A 22,289-nucleotide genomic window follows, 5' to 3' on the forward strand; every position below is an offset into this window, starting at 1 on the left:
CCAAACAGGAAATTAGAGCAGTCTCCCTTGACATATCACGTGCCTTCGATACGGTCTGGCACCCCGCTCTGCTCACCAAACTCTCCTCTTTTGGAATCAATGGAAATCTCCACGCATGGCTGGCGGACTTCCTCTCTAGTCGTAGTCAACGTGTGGCCCTGAATGGGTTTCTCTCATCTCCTCTTCCTGTTCAGGCTGGAGTTAAACAAGGCAGTGTTCTGGGCCCTGTGCTTTTTCTGGTCTTCATCAATGATCTCTCTGACTCTCTTGAAAATCCTCTGTATCTCTTTGCTGATGACTCTACTCTCTGTCGCTCCATTCTTCATCCCTCAGATCGGCAGTCTGCTGCCTCCTCACTCTCTGCAGACCTGGACAAAATCACAGACTGGGCAAACAAGTGGAACATGTCTTTCAATCCTGACAAATCTCACACTCTTACGATGTCTCTCCGAAAAGACCGACTGGACAACCCTCCCATCCACTTTCTGAATAATCCTCTCCAAGAAGTTCTGTCACTCAAGCTTTTGGGTCTCACTATCTGCCATGATCTTTCCTGGGAAAACCACATTTCAAATCTGGCCTCCAAAGCCAGTCGCCGACTGGGCATCCTCCGTCGTGCAAAGTCCTTCCTTGGCACACCTGAGCTCCTCACCACATACAAGGCTTTCATCCGCAGCTCAATGGAATACTGCTCTCCCCTCTGGGCTGGTGCTCCTGCCTCACACCTAGCTCGTCTTCACGCTGTTGAAACCAAAGCATTCAGAATCATTGGAATCTCCCGCGATGAAGCTAACTCCAAGGGCCTCTCACTCACTCACCGCAGGCAGGTTGGTGGTCTTTCCATCTTCTACCGACTCCTCTCTGGCCTTGCCCCCCCAGCTCTCTCTGGGCTCTGTCCCGCAAATATTCCTACAGGTCGCACAAGATCTACCTGCAACCCTCTTATGGTCAAACTGCCAAAATCAAGACTCTCTGCTCACCTTCACTCCTTCATTCCTCCCTTCTCCCGCCTCTGGAACAAACTCCCTCACTCTCTTCAATCCCACTCCACCCTCCAGGTCTTTAATAATAATAATAATAATTCATTTATTTTGTATAGCGCTTTTCCAGAAGCCCAAAGGCGCTTTGACAGAGTGGAAAACATAATGCATAACAATACATGAAAACAACAATTGCAAAAAGACAAGAATCAAGAAAACAAACAGCAGCGATATACGGCATATATATAAGACAAGAATCAAAAAGACAAGACAAGAATCAATAGGGAAATATTTAAAGCAAAAGGAGGGAGAAGGAGAAGAGATAGTCAGGGGTTAAATGCTGTGGGTTGAATGTTGAATGCAGCGTTGAACAGGTGGGTCTTTAGTGATGTTTTGAATGTGGTGAGTGAGGAGGAGTCTCTGATGGTGTGAGGTAGTGAGTTCCAGAGGGTGGGAGCAGCGATGGAGAAGGCCCTGTCCCCCCAGGATCTGAATTTGGTCCGGATGGAGGGGGTCAGGAGGTTGGTACCAGCAGAGCGGAGGTTGCGGGTGGGAGTGTGTCTGGAGAGGAGGTCAGCCAGGTAGGATGGGGCCAGGTTATGGAGGGCTTTGTATGTCAAGAGGAGGATTTTGTACTGGATTCTCTGGGGGATGGGGAGCCAGTGAAGCTTGTAAAGGACGGGGGTGATGTGGTCACGGGTCCGGGAATGAGTGAGTAGACGGGCAGCGGAGTTCTGAATGTATTGGAGTTTATTGGTGATTTTTGAGGGTGAACCATAGAGGAGGCTATTGCAGTAGTCCAGACGGGAGGTGATGAAGGCGTGGATGAGGGTTTCTGCAGCCGTGGAGGAGAGGGATGAGCGGAGACGGGCAATGTTTTTCAGGTGAAAGAAGGCTGACTTTGTGATCTGTTTAGTGTATTTGTCGAAGGAAAGGGTTTGGTCAAAGATGACGCCAAGATTCCGGATGTGAGGGGAGGTGGATACTGGGATACCGTCGATGTTGAGGGCAAAGTTATGGGTGGATTTTGTGAGCGTTTTTGGGCCAATGATGATTATTTCAGATTTATCACAGTTAAGCTTGAGGAAGTTGATTTGAAGCCAGGATTTTATTTCAGTGATGCAGTTTGTCAGGATAGAGTGGGTGTCGGTGGAGACGGACTTGGTGGAGATGAAAAGCTGGATGTCATCGGCGAAGCAGTGGAATTGGAGACCATGACGGCGGATTAAGTGACCGAGCGGGGACAGGTAAAGGATGAAGAGGAGGGGGCCAAGAACTGAACCTTGGGGGACACCTTGGGGGAGGGGAGCAGTGGGGGATTTGCAGTTATTGATGGAGATGAACTGGCATCTGTCAGAGAGGTATGATTTAATCCAAGAGAGGGCAGTGCCGGTGACGTTAAAGGTGGATTCAAGTCGGGTGAGGAGGATAGTGTGATCGATGGTGTCAAAGGCAGCGCTGAGGTCGAGGAGGACGAGAATGTTGAGGTTGCCAGCGTCAGAGGAGAGGAGAAGGTCGTTGGTGATTTTGAGGAGAGCAGTTTCAGTACTGTGGTTGGAGCGGAATCCGGATTGGAATGTTTCATACAAGTTATTGGCAGAGAGATGATGTTTGAGTTGAGTGGCTACAGCGCGTTCCAAAACTTTTGACAGAAAGGGTAGGTTGGAGATGGGTCTGAAGTTGTTTAGGGTGTCAGGGTTTAGACCAGGTTTTTTTAGAATGGGGGTAACAGCAGCAATTTTGAGGGAAGGTGGGACGATGCCTGTAGACAGGGAGGAGTTTATTGTTGCAATGATAAGTGGAGAGAGAGCAGGGAGGGAGGCTTTGACAAAGCTGGAGGGGATGGGGTCAAGAGTGCAGGTGGCAGTTTTCATTCCTATGAGGAGTTCAGAGAGGTCAGTAGGAGAGATTGGGGAGAACCGAGACAGGGGATGGCAGGACAAGGGGGGGCAGGTGGTTGGAGGGGGAGCGGGTGCGGCGGTGGTCAAGCTATTGTAGATGTTGTCAATTTTGCGTTGGAAGAAAGAGAGGAAGGAGATGCAGTTGTCTACTGTGAATGACTGGGTGGTGGTGTTCAGGGGGCGGAGGAGTTTGTTTATTGTCGAGAAGAGTGCTTTTGGGTTTCCGGAGCCAGAGTGGATAATTTGAGAGTAGTAGGCAGAGCGGGCGCGGGAGAGGGCATCTTTGTAGTGTTGTATGTGGTCCTTGTAGGCTTGGGAGTGAACTGTGAGACCCGTTTTATTGCGGAGTCTTTCAAGTTGGCGAGCACGAGTTTTCATCAGGTGGAGTTCAGGGGTAAACCAGGGAGCAGAATGGGTGAAAGAAACTGTTTTGGTTTTTACAGGCGCAAGCTGGTCAAGGCAGGAGGAGAGAGTGTGGTTGTAGTAGTCAGTGAGGTCGGAAGGGGTGTGGAGGTCAATGAAGGGAGAAGTGGACATTTTTTCAGAGAGGGTGGATGAGAATGAGGTAGGTGAAAGAGCGTTTAGCTTACGGAAGTTGATTGTGCGATAATGCCTTGGTGTTGGGGCGGGGATGTTGATGGTCAGAGTGATGGCTAAGTGGTCAGAGAGGGTGAGGTCGGAGCCATAGAGATGGTGCAAATTTAATCCAGTGGAGCAGACAAGGTCCAAAATGTGACCACGGATATGGGTAGGAAAGTCGACATGTTGAGTGAGGTTAAAGCAGGTGAGTAAATCAGTGAAGTCAGTGGTTATTGTGGAGTCAGTGGAGTCCATGTGGATATTGAAATCACCAAGGAGGAGGATTGAGGGGGAGAGGGAACATAGCTGGGTCAGAAAGTAGGAGAAGTCAGACAGGAATGATGGGTGTGGTTTGGGAGGGCGGTAGACGACAGCCATGACTGACTGCGTGTGACCAGAGAGTTTTAAAGCCAGGTGTTCAAATGATGGAGCAGATGAGATGGAGATGAGGTTGGTCTTGATGTCTTGACGGTGGATAACGGCAATTCCACCACCTCGGCCCTCCGAGCGTGGTTTATTGACGTAGGAATATCCATTGGGTGTGGTGAGGTTGAGTGTGTAGTAGTCCAGAGGTTGTTGCCAGGTTTCGGTGAGACAGAGAAAGTCCAGTTTGTTATCCAGGATGTATTCGTTCAGGATGAGGCATTTATTGTTGAGGGACCGGGTGTTGAACAGGGTGAGCTTGATGTTGTTTTGAACAGCAGGGATGAATTCAGGTGATTTAGCCAGGGTTCGTAGGCAAGAGGTGCGATCGTGTGGGTTGCTGTGACCAGGTGCGCTGGGACGAAGAGTGAGAGTGCGCTGAGCCGACCAGAGGACGGGGATGGAGTGACATGATTGCAAATAAACAAACTTGCGACCGGAGCCACGGTGAATGTACCTGGGTCGTCGGAGGAGTCCATTTGATTTGATGGCAGAGATGCATGATGGGGTGGAGCGGGTATTGAGCAGAAGAAGCCTTGCGGCGGAGTACTTCAGAGCCATGCCAGGCAGGAGCGAAGGGACGAGTACGAGGCCAAGGTCGAGGAGGTAAAGCGGCAAACGCAGCGGCAAACGCAGCGGCAAACGCAGCGGCAAACGCAGCGGCAAACGACTGCAGCCGCTAATCAAGACCACAGCGGCAAACAAGGCCACAAGGCCACCGGCAAACAAGGCCACGGCCACAATCAACGGGAGCGGGCCTTTCGAATTCCGTATTCCGTACCATCAAAAGCAGATTCCGTTATCCAGCCGGAGAACACGCGGCACGTGCGGGTGTGAAAAGGCAGGACAGGTGTGAGATGTCAGGTCAGAAAGGTAGAAGCGGACCCTGTACATCCATCCAGTCGGAGAAGCGGCGAATATGCAACGCCAGCGTCCTCTCGCAACCGAACCCGGAAGTCTTTAAAACTGCTGTTCACCACCATCTCTTATCTTCCCCCATCCAAAACCTTGATCTTTTCTACCCTCACTAATTTCACCCCAATTCCACTTTTTTGAAATACCAACTTCTGTCCCGGAAGTCCTTGGTGTCCTTGTGTTTTATACTTCTCCCTCCACCCCCCCCCCCCCCTTCCCACGCCTCCTCCCCCCAAGCCCTCTCCCTTCCACACATCTCCCTGCTCTCAAATGTTGTGTTTGTGTGCTTCCCCTTCTCTCCCCATCTTGTTTTCCGCTCCCTCTTTTTATATATTTTGTTTGTCTGGTTGATTTGTTTGTGAAGTAAATGTTAGCTCTTTCACGAGCCTCGATTCAGTATACAAAAAAAAAAAAAAAAAAAAAATGGATCCCTGCCTTCATTTTTCGATCGATTCATTTTGAACTTTGACCACTTATAGTACGCCATGTGATTGGATGCATATCCTAATTATGACGTCATAGGTCAGGTGACATGGCGGGATGGACCGGTATGGTCCCCGGATCATACCGCCCTTGGTGCCCGTCAAAAATCGAAAGAGTATGGCATGGGCAACATCTGCGCCAAATTTGATACTTTTGGAAGAATTTGAACCAAAATATCCCTAAGGGCCCTGACTATACTGGAAAATGGGGTGAATAGGGACAGCAAGGTGAAACTGAAAAAAAGTTCGGAAACCTTTTTCGCTGAAAATTGATAACCATACTGATTTGTTGATATTTGGGTTGAAAGTGTTCTCTTGTTTTTTAAAAAGCAACTTATAGTCCCTATTAACCCCATATATGGGTTTAATAGGAATAAATAGGATTGTTATGGCTGTCCCTATTCACCCCGTTTTACGGGTGAATAGGGACAGTCACTAATACAAAAAAATAATAATCAGGAAACAATCCTGAGTTTCCAACTTATTGCTAAATTGATAGCTCAGATGGATGCACATAATATGCACCCATAATATAAACCACGGTGCCAATGAAAAAAAATATGGGATAAAAAGTTTCTCCAAACTCCCTATTTCTTGATTATTATTTTTTTGTATTAGTGACTGTCCGTAAAACGGGGTGAATAGGGACAGCCATAAAAATCCTATTTATTCCTATTTAACCCATATATGGGGTTAATAGGGACTATAAGTTGCTTTTAAAAAAAACAAGAGAACACTTTCAACCCAAATACCAACAAATCAGTATGGTTATCAATTTTCAGCGAAAAAGGTTTCCGAACTTTTTTCAGTTTGTGTCCCTATTCAACCCATTTTACGGTACCAACTTTGCCCAATCAAGGGGTAATATTTGCCCATTCTTCTGTACAAAACTGTTCAAGCTCAGTCAAGTTGTGTGGGGAGTATTGATGGACAGAAATCTTCAAGTCATGCCACAGATTTTAGATTGGATTTAGGTCGAGGCTCTGACTGGGCCACACAAGGACATTTATCTTTTTGTTCCTTAGCCACTCCAGTGTAGTTTGTCATGTTTTCATGCTGAAAGTAATATACCACACCATCATGAATAATACCATACTAACTAAATACATGTAATAAGTGTGGATGGCCTTTCAGTTGTCATGCTGAAAGGTGAACTTCCGTCCCAATTTCAGCTTTCTTGCCGAGGGAGCAGGTTTTCCTCTGGGATTTTTCTGTATTTTGCTCCATCCATTTTCTCTTCTGTCCTGACAAGTGCCCCAGTCCCTGCTGATGAGAAACATCCCCATAACACTCCTCCAGTGTTATGTGCTGACCTCTTCTTAGCCATTCGATAACACTCCTCCAGATCAGTCTCCTCCTTGCTTGGTCATCCAGTTTGGAGGGACGGCCTGCTCTAGGCAGGATCTTGGTGGTACCATACGCCTTCCACTTCTTAATGATTTTCTTTACTGTGCTCCAAGGAATATTCAAGGCCTTTGAAATATTGTCATCCCCTTCCCCTGATCTGTACCTTTCCACAACTTTATCCCGGAGGTCTTTTGAAAGCTCCTTGGTGCTCATGGTTGAGTCTTTGCTGTGAAATGCACGACCCAGCAGAGGAAACCTACAGCAACAGCTGATTTTATTCTGAAATAATCACATTCACTAAAATTTAACACAGGTGGAGGCCAATTAACTTGGTGTGTGGTATTGAAGGTGATTAGTTACACCTGAACTAATTTACAATATTATTATAAGGAGGGTAGATACTTATCCAACCAAGATATTCTAATTTTGTATTTTTAATTACTTTTTCTGAAATTTGTAGAATTTGTTTTTCACTTGGAGGTTGTGGGTTACAATGTGTAAATAAAGATGTAAAAAGACTGATTTAATGCATTTTCAATCTCGGCTACAAGGCAACAAAAGGTGAGATTTTTGAAAGGGGTTGTAGACTTTCTTTTCGCACTGTATATATATATATATATATATATATATATATATATATATATATATATATATATATATATATATATATATATATATGTATATATATATATATATGTATATATATATATATGTATGTATATATATATATATGTATGTATATATATATATATGTATGTATATATATATATATGTATGTATATATATATGTATGTATATATATATGTATATATGTATGTATATATATATGTATGTATATATATATATAGGTATGTATATATATATGTATGTATATATATATATAGGTATGTATATATATATGTATGTATATATATATATATATGTATATATATATGTATGTATATATATATGTATGTATATGTATATATATATGTATGTATATATATATGTATGTATATATATATGTATATATATATATATATATATATATATATATATGTATGTATATATATATGTATGTATATATATATGTATATATATATATATATATGTATGTATATATATATATATATATGTATGTATATGTATGTATATATATATATATATGTATGTATATGTATGTATATATATATATATATATGTATGTATATATATATATATATATGTATGTATATGTATGTATGTATATATATATATATGTATGTATATATATATATATATATGTATGTATATGTATGTATATATATATATATATATGTATGTATATGTATGTATATATATATGTATGTATATGTATGTATATATATATATATATACACAATGTGTAATATTTAATTTCGATCTTGAACTTGGTGAGACGTCATCGTTTTATATCGAGTTCCGTGGTTCGATTTCAAATAAACAAAGGCTCATTGTAGCGGATTCATATTCAGCACTTTACATCCAAAATTCAGTTAATTTGTATTGAAAGGTTCAAACTTGATATTCGCAAAACATGGTCATTAGTATAAAAATAAAAAACTTTAAATGCGTGAAATAGTAAAAAAAAAATAATGTATTATACTCACAGCTAGGAAGAGCTTTACAAAATCGAGAAGAGATCTGGTGAATCCCCTTTGAATTGAATTTACCAGTGTCGTTTTGTTATTATTTTACAAAATGTTTCACTGCATTTACAGGTCAGGTTAACGGTATTTACTATTGAACACGCAGGCGTGTGGTTCTTCTGGAGTGATACATCTGCTGTTCCACGGAGGTTGAGCTGAACCAGATACAAACCCATCTGGATATGAAAACCTTTATAAAATAAGAGATCGATTCTCACGCAGCCGTGACCACGCCCAGTAGGATTGTCTCCACCCACTTCTGCTTCTCACCACGCCCTATTCTGCATAACTCCTCCTCGTCCCAGTTTGCCCCGCCCATGTTAAGCTTTCCCAACCCTTGCTGCTTCTGACCCCACAATATAATGTTGAATCGAACGACAAATTAATCTCCGTAATAAAAAAATGAATAAGTTGGGGCTGTTTTGCTGTTCGAAACCCTCATGAAATGATTTGAGAAAAGCAAATCCCAGCAGGAAAATTCAACTCCAGACACGACACCAACCAGGGCAAGGGCAAGATAAAGGGCAGGCTGCAGGTGGGGATTCTCATCATAGAGTTTCATAGGGTCATGCTGCTTTGACGGATGCAGCCTGGATTTTATGGTTCGGCTTGGAATTATATGTAGTGGGTAAAAATAGTAGATCAAGGTATTTCAAAGTGAAACTAAAACGGCACTCAGTAGAGAGCATACCTCCACCTGGTGAACAGTTATACGTTTTGTATCTCAGAGTAGACCAAAAAATCACAATACAGAATCACATTTAATCACAATCAATCACAGGAATCACCATAGGTCCAGCCTTTCATACCCTGATCTACCACTCGTTTTTGACCATATCACTCAATGGTGAAGAATCAGTTTAAAAATTCAACTTAGCTGGATCCGGATCTTCACCAACATTTAATCGATTCTTCCTCGTCACACACACACAGCCTGTCCAAGTTTGGTCCAAATCCATCCATAACTTTTTAAGATATCCTGCTAAGTATTGTTTTTGCCGTATCTCCCAATGGTGAAGAATCACTGAAAAAATTAAATAATTCTCATATCCGAATCCATATTCAGATCTTCACCAAAATCGAATCGAATCGTCCTTGTGAGACACCCAACTGGTCCACCAAGTTTCGTCCAAATCCGTCCACAACTTTTTGAGATATCCTGCTATTTATAGTTTTTGGCTCTATCTCCCAATGGTGAAGAATCACTTTAAAATATCTAGTAACCGGATCCGGATCTTCACCAAAATCCAATCATTTCGTCCTGCTCACACACGCTACATCTGTCAAATTTCGTCCGAATTAGTCCACAACTTTTTGAGATATCTTGTTCACAAACGGACAGACAGACAAGGGTGAAAACATAACCTCAATCCACCTTTCGTGGTGGAGGAAACAACAAATCAAGAGGGATCCATGTGAATGTAAAACCATGACGTCATGGGACCACAGCACCCAATACTGGCTGGTTTCTCTTCTATCCCGATAGGAAGTGTCTCGTGCTTTCTGTTTATACCTTGCAGAACCTACACTTGCCCCGATTGACTCAGTCCTGCCATCTTCTGAAAGCCATTGGTGTAGTGTCCCTGGTCTTGGGCATTAATAATGATTCATTCTCTATCCCAGTTGAGCTGACCTCTTCTTAGCCATTCCAAAGAGCCTTCTTTGTCTACCTCCAATCTGTCCAACTTTTTTTTTAAATATTTCCCTGATCTTTTGTCTTTCACCCTGAAACAACTTGCCTTTGCCTCCTGGAAGGCAAATCCAACAGAAGGCAATCTCTGTTCCTTTCACAAAGCTCGGAACAAGTGTCCACCCTCAGGAGTGCCAGGAAACGATATCTCTCTAATCTGAAGACCGAACTCTCAAACCTGTCTCCCTCCTCCAAATCCTGGTGGCATCTGGTCAAATCTGTTTGTGGTGTTTGTTCCCCCTCCATCCCCTCCCTTACCTCAAACGGCTACACAGCTGACTCCGCACATGAAAAAGCTGAATGCCTCAACTCTGTGTTTGCCTCTAAATCTTGTGTCCCAAACCCATCCCTCTCTGTACCCACCGTACCCAGTCGTACCCAGCTGCTCCTGGACTCTGTGTCCTTTCCTCCTGACAAGGTGGAAAAGTTTCTGTCAACCCTCGACTCTGATTCTGCAACAGGACCTGACGGCATCAGCCCACGGGTCCTAAAATCCTGTTCTTCCACTCTTTCACTCCCTCTCTCTGTTCTCTTCACCCTCTCTTTTGCTCAAGGTCATGTGCCATCTTCTTGTAAATCAGCCAACATCACCACTTTACACAAAAAATGTGCAAAAACAGATCCTTGCAACTACAGACCAATCAGCCTTCTCCCAATTATCAGCAAAGTCATGGAATCCATCATTGCTTCAGATATGAAATCTTTCCTCTTGATCTCCGATCATAAATTTGGTTTCAGGCCTGGTCACTCGACTCTGGACATGCTGCTTCTGCTGTCTCAACAACGGATGGAGGACCTCAATGCCAAACAGGAAATTAGAGCTGTCTCCCTCGACATATCACGTACCTTCGATACGGTTTGGCACCCCGCTCTGCTCACCAAACTCTCCTCCTTTGGTATCCATGGAAATCTCCACGCATGGCTGGCGGACTTCCTCTCTAGTCGCAGTCAACGTGTGGCCCTGAATGGGTTTCTCTCATCTCCTCTTCCTGTTCAGGCTGGAGTTCCCCAAGGCAGTCTTCTGGGCCCTGTGCTTTTTCTGGTCTTCATCAATGATCTCCCTGACTCTCTTGAAAATCCTCTCTATCTCTTTGCTGATGACTCCACTCTCTGCCGCTCCATTCCTCATCCCTCAGATCGGCAGTCTGCAGCCTCCTCACTCTCTGCAGACCTGGACAAAATCACAGACTGGGCAAACAAATGGAACATGTCTTTCAATCCTGACAAATCTCACACTCTTACGATGTCTCTCAGAAAAGACCGACTGGACAACCCTCCCATCCACTTTCTGTATAATCCTCTCCAAGAAGTTCTGTCACTCAAGCTTTTGGGTCTCACTATCTGCCATGAACTTTCCTGGGAAAACCACATTTCCAAGCTGGCCTCCAAAGCCAGTCGCCGACTGGGCATCCTCCGTCGTGCGAAGTCCTTCCTTGTCACACCTGAGCTCCTCACCACATACAAGGCTTTCATCCGCAGCTCAATGGAGTACTGCTCTACCCTCTGGGCTGGTGCTCCTGCCTCACACCTACCTCGTCTTCACGCTGTTGAAACCAAAGCGTTCAGAATCATTGGAATCTCCCGCGATGACGCTATCTCCGAGGGCCTTTCACTTACTCACCGCAGGCAGGTTGGTGGTCTTTCCGTCTTCTACCGACTCCTCTCCGGCCTTGCTCCACCACCAGCTCTCTCTCTAGGCTTTGTCCCCCAAATATTCCTACAGGTCTCACAAGATCTGCCTGCAACCCCCTTATGGTTAAACTGCCAAAATCAAGAATCTCTGCTCACCTTCACTCCTTCATTCCTCTTTTCTCCCGCCTTTGGAACAAACTCCCTCACTCTCTTCAATCCCACTCCTCCCTCCAGGTCTTTAAAACAGCTGTTCACCACCATCTCTTATCTTCCCCCATCCAAAACCTTGATCTTTTCTACCCCCACTAATTCACCCCAGATCCACCTTGCTTGAAATTCCAACTTTTTTCCTGGAAGTCCTTGGTGTCCTTATGTTTTATACTTCTCCCAGCCCCCTCCCCTTTCCCACGCCTCCTCCCCACAAGCCCTCTCCCTCCCACACATCTCCCGATGTCCCTGCTCTCAAATGTTGTGTTTGTGTGCTTCCCCTTCTCTCCCCATCTTGTGCATTCGTCCGAATTAGTCCACAACCACTCCCCTCTTTTTATATATTTTGTTTGTCTGTTTGATTTTTTTTTTTTGTTGTGATAAATCTTAGCTCTTTCACGAGCCTCGATTCTGTATCCAAAAAAAAAAAAAATTGGACGACTTTTCCATGTTACCAATTCCTTCTTTCATGGTGTCTTTTAAATGGTTTAATGGTATGTTTCACCTTTAGTTTTCTTTATAACGTTCCAACAATAATGTAGCCCAAAATTTAAGCTTACAATTCCTAGAAATATTGAAAATAAATTTATAATAACCCAACACTATTTGCATTGACCATAGGGCAAGTTGCATGTTGCTAGAATAAAGTACTTGCGAGAATAAATATTGTTAAGACTCAATTTGTGGATATTTCCCTGCTCAGGTTATCCCTTGGAGATGAACTATGTGGTGCACTTCTCGGCTTTCATGCTTACACTGGATGTGACGCTGTAAGTTCTTTCATTGGGCGAGGCAAAACAGGACCACTGGGCAAAATGCGATCAAACAGTGAATTCCAATGTGCCTTCTCCAACCTTGGAAGTGCATGGGAGATATCAGATCAAATGTTTGATACCTTGCAACATTTCACATGTCTCATGTATGCATCGTCCACAAAAACTGTCCAGGTAAATCAACTCCGATACGAGGTGTTCTTTGCCAAAAGAGGGGAAATAGAGTCAAACCTTCTTCCACCTTGTAAAGATAGTCTAACAAAGCATGCCCTCCGTGCCAATTACCAGGCAGGAATTTGGAAGCGAAGCCTGGAGACAAAACCAGTAATTCCTGATCCAGAGGGAAATGTATGGGTAAAAGATGATAGCAGCTCAATTGCCATCGGCTGGATGGCCGGAACTCCGGCACCTGAAGCTGTGTTGGAAATGATGGCCTGCCAGTGCAAACGAGTTTGCAAAAAGGGAGAGTGTGGCTGCATAGACGATGGGTTGAAATGTACGCCGACGTGTAAATTACAAACTTGCGAAAACCAGCGAAATCAGGAGGATGAACTAGAGATGACAGTTGATATTGAATCAGATTGCGATGATGATGATGATGATGATGATGAAGATTGAGAACTCAAAATACTCAGGTTACTTTCCAAGCACTCAATATTACCTAAAGACATCTAAAATATAATTTCTGGAAGTTGATATTACTTTTTGTTCATTTTTACTACTTTGTTTTAGTAGAATAAGTTGGGCGAAAGACGATTTTGGCAGCCTCTAAAATTGGTGACCTTTTGACCTCTGGTGACCTACATATGGACATAATTTGCATTATCTAGTGTGATTATGATAGAGGGTACATAGACATACAATTTGAGTATTAGATTTTCAATTTTGGTCAATCCACTCAAAAACTACAGTCATTATGGTTTCCCCTACCCCCGAAACCCTGGATTTTAGGTATTTACAAGAAATGGTTCAAAATCAATTGCTCTGAAATAAAATTTTGCAAAAGCAACTCAATAATGTCCCCGTAGAATCATTTGGAGACCTCTAAAATATGCATTCCAAGTGTTGAAATCACCATTGGGTGATTTGTCACTTTATTCTAGCAACATGACGCCCTATGGTCAATTTTGGGCACCCCCTAAAATTGGTGACCTTTTGACCTCTGGTGACCTACGTAATTAAATATTTTGCATAAATTTTCCTGATTAAGATAGAGGGTACATGGACGGACATTATGAGTGGTATATTGTTAAGATTGACCCACCCAGAGCGAAACTACAGTCATTTTAATTTCCCCTACCCCCAAATTTTGGGCTTCAAATTATAGCAGTAGGGTGATGTTTGAGAGGTGAAAACTACCAGCAAGCTGCCAATTTCACACTGCTATCACCTCAATTCCTCATCTGTAGGTCCTAAACTATCAAAAAAAACATAGCGAGGCTTTGCCACCAGAGATGGTACCCATATCTGGTCTGGCCCATGGACTAAAATGGCTACACAGTTGACACCGCACGTGACAAAGCCGAATGCCTCAACTCTGTGTTTGCCTCAAAATCTTGTGTCCCAAACCCATCCCTCTCTGCTCCCACCGTACCCAGTCGTACCCAGCTGATCCTGGACTCTGTATCCTTCTCTCCTGACAAGGTGGAGAAGTTTCTGTGAAACCTCGACTCTGATTCTGCAACTGGACCAGATGACCCACAACAACAACAACAACAACAACAACAACAACAGGCCTTTCCCCCATCATATAAGGGGAGGCTCAATGGCACCCTTGCGTGCCAACTATTTTAACAATCTGTGATATGAACACAATCAAATGGAGTACATATATTAATATCTGGTAACATGGCCGCCATCATATGGTACTTCGACGTTCGTACAAAAGCATCGAATCAATGATAGTAGTAATGAAGCCTGATCCAGATTTTGCTAAATATGGAGTAGATTTTGTTGCAGCTTTTGCATGTTACTTGGGAGATGTCTGCTTTTTCTGCATCTCCCGATTGATGTTTCCAGATGTGGCTGATGACGTTCATGTCAGGATCATGTGGTGCCAGGGCAAGAAGCTGCCACCCATTCTCGCTTCCAGGCAGACCTGGTTCTGGATGTATGACACGCGGCACCATCTTCATTCAGTAAATATGTTCCATTCTACAAAATATAACTCACTAGCTAGTGGTAAGAGGGCTTCTTGTGTACGAGAAAGGTATATATATATATATATATATATATATAATTATATATATAATTATATATATATATATATAATTATATATATATATATATATATTTATATATATAATTATATATATATATATATATAATTATATATATATATATATATATATATATATATATATATATATATATGTATATATATGTATATATATATACAGACTTGGCATATAATATGGAATATATATTTTTTCTTGACTTGGGTTTACTTTCTTCACTCAGGATATCAATCTGGTGAGTTTCTTTTACACTTTGGTGATTTATTTGTTAAAAGAACCATGTCACTGATTGTTTGTCGCAGCAAGAAGTCAACAACAGGATTATATCACAGGTGGCATGGAAAAATGTACGGACAGGTGCATTTGATGATTGGCTTCACAGTCGGGTATACAAGGGTTGTTGCGTTCTGAATTAGTGGAAAACAACTGCTGCACGTCTCCAAAAGTTATTGCCGCTTCCTCTGGAGATGGTCCGTCAACTCGACAATGCTGTTTGTCATGGAGTGGTGGCTTTACGAAATTATGGCATGAAACAGCGTGCTATTGCTCGGCAGTATGGCATCACTCAAGGTCAGGTGTCAAAGATCCTGAAACGAAATGCTCAGAGGGGTGTCCCTACTCCAATACCGAGGCCATGACGTCCCCGCAGAACCACAAGGAGGGATGATCGCCAGCTGCACCGGTTAGTCCGCAATGGCCGTACCAAGTCAGCTAATCGGCTTAGGGCTGAGTGGCAGCAACTGACAAATGTGCCTGTATCCAGAAGGCTAGTCACCCAACGACTGGTTCAAGCAGGCTATCGTGCCAGGCTTCCCCTGAGAAAGCCATGCCTGACCAGACCACACCGCCAGCGCCGATTGCAGTGGGCCAGAGAGCACCGTCAATGGCAGCCAGGACACTGGAATCACGTGATCTTCAGTGACGAGTCTAGATTTCTGGTCTATCGTCAAGATGGCCGCGTCCGAGTGCGCAGACAAGTGCATGAAGCCTACAACAAAGATTGTATAGTGCCAAGAGTCCAAGCTGGAGGTGGTGGGGTGACTGTTTGGGCTGATTTTCATGCAGGGGGCAAAACTGACCTGGTTGTTCTGAATGGAAACCTCAACCAGTTCAAGTACAGGGCCATTCTGGAAGAAACATTGCTTCCATTTGCTCGTGCAGCCTTTCAAGGAAACTTTGTCTTCCAAGATGACAATACACGGCCTCATCGTGCTCACATGATCCAACACTTTCTTGCTGACCGTGGTGTAGAGCATATGGAGTGGCCTGCCATGTCCCCGGATATGAATCCGATAGAGAACTTGTGGGCAGAATTAACGCGTCAAATCGACCACTTGGACCAGCAGCCGACCTCTGTGCGTGAATTGCAGCAGCCTATTGTCACTGCATGGCAAGCGATTCCTGTCCAAACCTTGGCAAATCTCGTGAACAGCATGCCTCAACGTGTACGTGCTCTCCTGAATGCTCGTGGGGTTACACGAAGTACTGAACTTTAATTTTACTGTCCGTAATCCCTGTCGTAATTTAACTTTTGTTTTTGTTAAAAAAAAATTTGGCTAATGTGCAAAATAAAGAGATACTTCTGGAAAACGTACAGAAGTTTAACACAGTACTGTCCATAAATTGAATTTGATATCAGTTTACATCACTTTCAAGGATCAATTTATTTGTTTCGAAATGTCAAATGTGGTTTTTGTTTCTTTTAAAGGTCACATTAACAAAATCTAGAATAATTTCAACATAATTCCAATGAACTTTTGGTTCTAAGACATCTTGAAAAGTAAGTTCACCCCCACAAAAAAAATATTCCATATTAAATGCCAAGTCTGTGTATATGTATATATATATATATATATATATATATATATATATATTTTTTTTTATATATATATATATATATATATATATATATATATATATATATATATATACAGGGGGCTGCAAAAGTAGGTATACAGTAAGGATTATACCAGTATCACCAGTATTATAATAGTGGTGCTAGGATTCATTTAATACGAGAATTCATTTAATTCATTAAAATCATTATTACCATTTTAATAATGGTAATAATGACATTATTAATAATGAATAATTATTCATTACCATTATTACCATGTGTGAAGTAGCACACTGTGTGTGCGCTACTTGACAAATAATTTCCCAACAGGTGGATTGGACGTCGGGGAGCCGTTGACTGGCCACCACGTTCGCCGGATCTCACCCCTATGGACCTCTTTTTCTGGGGATGTGTAAAAGACAGGGTTTTCGCACGCAAGCCACGTTCTGTTGATGCTGGAGCGACCCATGGGTCCCTCAAGCGAGACCAGCAACAGAATCGCCTTGCTCCAGCCGGTGACGTAACCGGCGGGCAAACCACGGCGCCGGGGTGGCCGGTCACGTGACCACCAAAGCGTGCTGCACGTGCGGTTATAATCCTTTGCACCTGTCGGTCACGTGACCACCAAAGCGCGCCTCGCCTGAGAGGCGTGGCTTTCGGTTTCGGTTGTGCTTTCTGGTTGTGATATACTATATGCAGCCCGATAAACGGGATTTTCAGAGTTCCCGAGTTGGTTTTTACAATAAACATCTTCTCGGACGAGTTTGTGTCTTGCCCGTCACTTCGTCCGTCTCAAGCAAGGGCCCTGCTCTTCCCTGCTCTTCAATGCCATGATTCTGTTCATACGGGAGGCTTGCCAGGAAATTGATGCTGATAAAGACCTTTGTGCCAGAGTGTGCATGGGTATCCACACTCGACTAGTGGAGTGTGTGAATGCCGGGGGCAAACAGTTTGAACATTTGAGGGATTAATATGTTTATTATTGATATGTTATTCTTGATATGCTTGTATCATCAATAAAATACGTTTTGTGCGCACGTTTTGTTTTTCATTACTGTATACCTACTTTTGCAGCCCCCTGTATATATATATATATATATATATTGTGAGAAACCACCGGTGAAACCACCTGTTCTCACCCAGATTTGGTGCCCCGCCCACCGCGTGACGTGGCCTCCTTGGAGCCTCACGCGATCGGGAGGCGATTCGGCACGTGATGGGTGGAGAGTCGAGAGAGCGCGGTCGCCATCTTATGCAACGGACGCGGCTCGAAGGCTCCGAGTGGGAAATAGATAAAGGGATTTCCCTTAATCTTCACGACAGCCGCGTTGGGCTGATCGTTTACCGTTCTGTATTTTACGAGTGAGTAACTCCGGAAGAGAACGAGTGATTCCCGGATCTCGTGGATTGGAACCGTGAGTCAGATATTGCCTGCGTCGTGTTGGAGCTGCTGGCCGACCGTCCTGCAGGCCTTGTGCGGTGTATTCCACTCTGTTACCCTCCGAGTCCCGGAGATCGTCGATTGGAACCGCGAGTGATCTTGCCTGCGTCCTGTTTGGAGCTTCTGGGGCCGACAGTTCCTGCAGGCTTGGTGCGGTGTATTCCACTCTGTTACTCTCCGAGTCCCGGAGATCGTTGATTGGAACCGCGAGTGATCTTGCCTGCGTCCTGTTTGGAGCTTCTGGGGCCGACAGTTCCTGCAGGCTTTGTGCAGTGTATTCCATTCTGTTACCATTTATGGTTTTTGTGATCGAGCCAATAAAGCATCGTGCCTTACCCCTAGAAGGCCGATTAAAACACAATTGTGTTTATTGAGTTCTCTCTGTCCACTCCGTGGACTACTTGAAGCCCGGACATTAACGTCCGTATTCCGTGCTGGGAACCATTTCACAGCCGGGATCGCGACAATATATATATATATATATATATATATATATATATATATATATATATATATATATATATATATATATATATATATATATATTGTGGCGGATACGAAAGCCCACTGGCGTGGTGACATCATTCCGCGCACCAAGTGGGCGGCGGCCACGCCCGAGGGGTAGGCGTGGCCTCAGGATATACACCGGGCGCGCAGCCCGGAGCGCGCCAGTGCTACAGTGACCTCTTTGGAATAAAGAACTATAAACTCACCGCGTTGTCCGCTTCCTCCTTGGTAGCAAGTCACGCGCGTAGTACCGCGTGCTTCAATATACACATATATATATATATATATATATACTAGCAGAAGTACCCGGCATTGTTACTTCTGCCGGGCGAGGGAGGGGAGGGTAGGGGGAAGAGGAGGGGAGGGGAACGGGGGGGAGGGGAGGAGAGGGGGGGAGGGGAGAAGAGGGGGGGGGGAAGTACCTGGCATTCCGTGTATAAACGTGAGGGAGAAGAGGAGGGAGGGGGGAGGGGAGGAGAGGGGGGGAGGAGAGGGGGGAGGGGAGGGGGAAAAGGGAGGGGGAAAAGTGAGGGGGAGGGGAGAAGGGGAGGGGGAAGGGAGGGGGAGGGGTTGGACGGAGGGGGGAGGGAAGGGGAGGGCCAGTCAACAATGACGTTGCAGTTCTCATGGTCGGAGAGCAGCACAACAATCGCGACATCGTCCTGAATCTTCGCAACAGCACGAAGCGGATTTTGGAGACTCACCAATCCTGTGACGCCCTCCAGTACCTGCGTTGCCGGGTGGGGGAAGGGAGACCCGTACATTCGCCCTCTCGACTCAAGCTCACTCGGACAAAAGCCTCGCACAAATTACACCGTGAAGGCCCAATGGCCATGTCTATGCCACAAATCAAGTACGTGAGCGAGTCTGGCGCACTGAATTGAAAATATATAGAACGCTCATACTCCATGAAAAGTGAAGCCAACTGGCGGCGGGGATGGAATAACTCACATTATTTCAACCTGAGAGGTGTTTCACCTCGCTCCGGTGGATTTACCTGCCGATGCGCTTATTACTTGGATTTGTCCCAATGGAGCAAGGTGATTAAGAGGTCAAAGGATACCAGAGTCAACGACTCTGAAGTTCAGCTACATCTTAGCTCAGCCACAGCTAAATACAACACAAACTATACATGAATAGGCTAACAACGGCACGTTAACTTTTTTTTTTTTTTTTGCTTTACTTTAAACACTTATCGCAGACTCATGCGGCACACTCAATTGATTGTGCTTATTCGGAACATCACGTGATCGCTCTGAGCGAATCAGCACGCTGCTCTGCCACCGGTCAGAATCCGTGTATAATATTCCTCGCTGAAAAAAAATCTATGTGAAACATGCTACTAAAAAAAAAAAAAAAACACCTTTAGAGGCCATTTTTCCCCGCAAGCGGGGGTTGGCCTTTTTCGGGAACTGTGGTTGTTGTTGTTTTTCGGTCCCCTTTTTGAAGCAATGTTTTACTGCCGGATGCCCTTCCTGACGCCAACCCTTTTTGCCGCCTTTAACGACAAGCAGGGAATTACCAGTGAACTGGTACTCAATTAGCCGACCTCGGAAGGATGACAGGCTGAGTCAACCCCCCTGGCGTTAATTCAGTGATTGACCAGGATTCGAACCCAGGATCCTAGGATCCTAAGCCGGCACCCTAGCCGCTAGCCCAACACCAGGGACTCCTACTATCTATGGCATATGGCATATCTATGTTGGGAACAGCCATCATGCTACTATCTATGCTAAATCATGCTAAATGCTAATCATGCTAAAATAAAATCGATGCTACTTGCTGGCGGCAAGGAACATCACGTGATCGCGTCACGGACATCATTCGTGATCACGTCATCACGTGATCGTGATCGTCATCAATGAGCGCGAATGAGCGAATCAGTGCGCTGCTCTGCCACCGATTCAGATTTGCTGAAAAAAAATATGGATCTAAAGATGAAAGAAAAAAAAACCTATGTGGTGTGAATGGCAATGTTCCTCGCTGAAATGTGAAAAAACGCAATCGCTTTTCGCTCTGAAATACATGCGAAGGCGTAACTGAGTCAATGGCGGCAAGTAACATCACGTGATCACTCTGAGCGAATCAGCGCGCTGCTCTGCCACCGGTCAGATTCGGTGCATAATATTCCTCGCTGAAATGCGCTGAGGTAAAAATATGGTAAAAAAAATATGAAATAAATTTGTAGGTCGGCCATGTTCTTCCCAGGCTCAATGGCCATGTCTGTGCCAAATATCAAGTACGTGAGCCTCTCCGTTTAGGAGTCTATCGGTAACATTACACACACACACACACAAACTGTGTTTCATATATATACATATATATATATATATATATATATATATATATATATATATATATATATATATATATATATATATATATATATTCATTAAAGCTTTGGGCCTTCATTCCCAGGGCAGGATGGCATCGACAATTCCCACCAAGCTGCAGGACCAGGCTGCGTCGCAAGCACATGTCGGACACCGTGGTACCGGGCGGCTCGTGGGCGGTCTACATTTCCACCGAAGCTGCCCTTTTTAGCTCGGTCTTCGCTGCCTTCGAAACTGTTGTATTCGGCACAGCCCTTGGACCTTTTTGTCCCAGGTGAGAGGGAGTCGGCAAAGCATGCTGCCATTTTGTGTGTGTGTTTTTGTATATTCACTGCGGTCTTTCATTTGTATTAACAGGAAATTATAGGAACTCAACACCTCTCGGTCTTATTCAAGGATATTTCTCATATTTCCATGAGTCCAATTTGTATCCAGGAACACAACAATTATGGTTAACCATTTTAAAATTGCCACTCTTTCGTTTAGATTAGTGGTTCTCCGCTGGTGGTCCATGGTAACTTTTTTTTGGTGGTCCACAGGAACATTGTCCAAAGTCACATGGCGTGAGAAATAAATTTCAAACCAAAAAGTTTGTTGTCTACACTTTTTTTTAATCATGTCTCAAAAAGGAGGTGGTCCACGAAATTTTTTGATTGGCCTGGTGGTCCACGGACTTAAACGAGTTGAGAACCACTGATTTAGATGCTGAAAATTATGTTTAAAAAACGATTTCCTTTACAGATTTGGTGCTAGCAATGGCAGGTTAAAAGTGCCCAGACAAGCAGAAATTGGTCACTGAAGACGCACACAGCGCATGCGCAAAAGACCTCGTTAGGATTTCATACGTCATTTAGAAGTCGGGTAATTGTCCCAGCTCTCTGCTTTTGGTCATGTGATTGACCAAATATATTGACTGACCAAATATATTGACCAGCATATATTGACTTGTTGCTTGAGTGAGAAAGATGATGGGAATGGGGGCAACCTTTTGCTGATGGTTCATCAAGCAAAGTGTCGGAACACCTGTTGCCAAACAGCGCTTAACCTGACATTAGCTATAATTGGCATGTGACCCACAAGTTACAGTTTGGAGTTACTCCTAACACAGGCCTATGCACAGGTGCTGTCCATGAAGGAATGGGCACTTGCGGTGCACAGCATCGCCCCCCCCTCACTCCCATGTCGCTCACCACAATCCCCTACTGGTGGCAACAGGAAATCTCCCTTGGCCTCTGATGCCTGCCCCACTCTTTGCGTTGTTTTAAGCAGTTTATGCCCACTAGCTAGATTAACCAGCTTGCCACAAAGGGCTGTGTCTGATGCATGCCCCATGGGTTGAGAACTGGGTGCATCGCTCCT

At 44.1% G+C, this 22,289-nt stretch overlaps 1 protein-coding gene across 1 annotated transcript in view; it reads right to left on the reverse strand.

Annotated features, from left to right (window-relative positions):
• LOC137426016 (protein kinase C delta type-like) overlaps window positions 1-8,423 on the reverse strand; it is a 70,829-nt gene extending 62,406 nt beyond the window's left edge. Inside the window, exon 1 of the mRNA XM_078775353.1 lies at window positions 8,235-8,423. The gene's annotated coding sequence lies outside the window, so the exon portion shown is untranslated. The remainder of the gene's footprint in view (window positions 1-8,234) is intronic.
• Between the last annotated feature and the right edge of the window lie 13,866 nt (window positions 8,424-22,289).

Source organism: Myxine glutinosa, chromosome 4 (assembly GCF_964187855.1).
Source record: "Myxine glutinosa chromosome 4, kmMyxGlut1.1, whole genome shotgun sequence".
NCBI lineage: Eukaryota > Metazoa > Chordata > Myxini > Myxiniformes > Myxinidae > Myxine > Myxine glutinosa.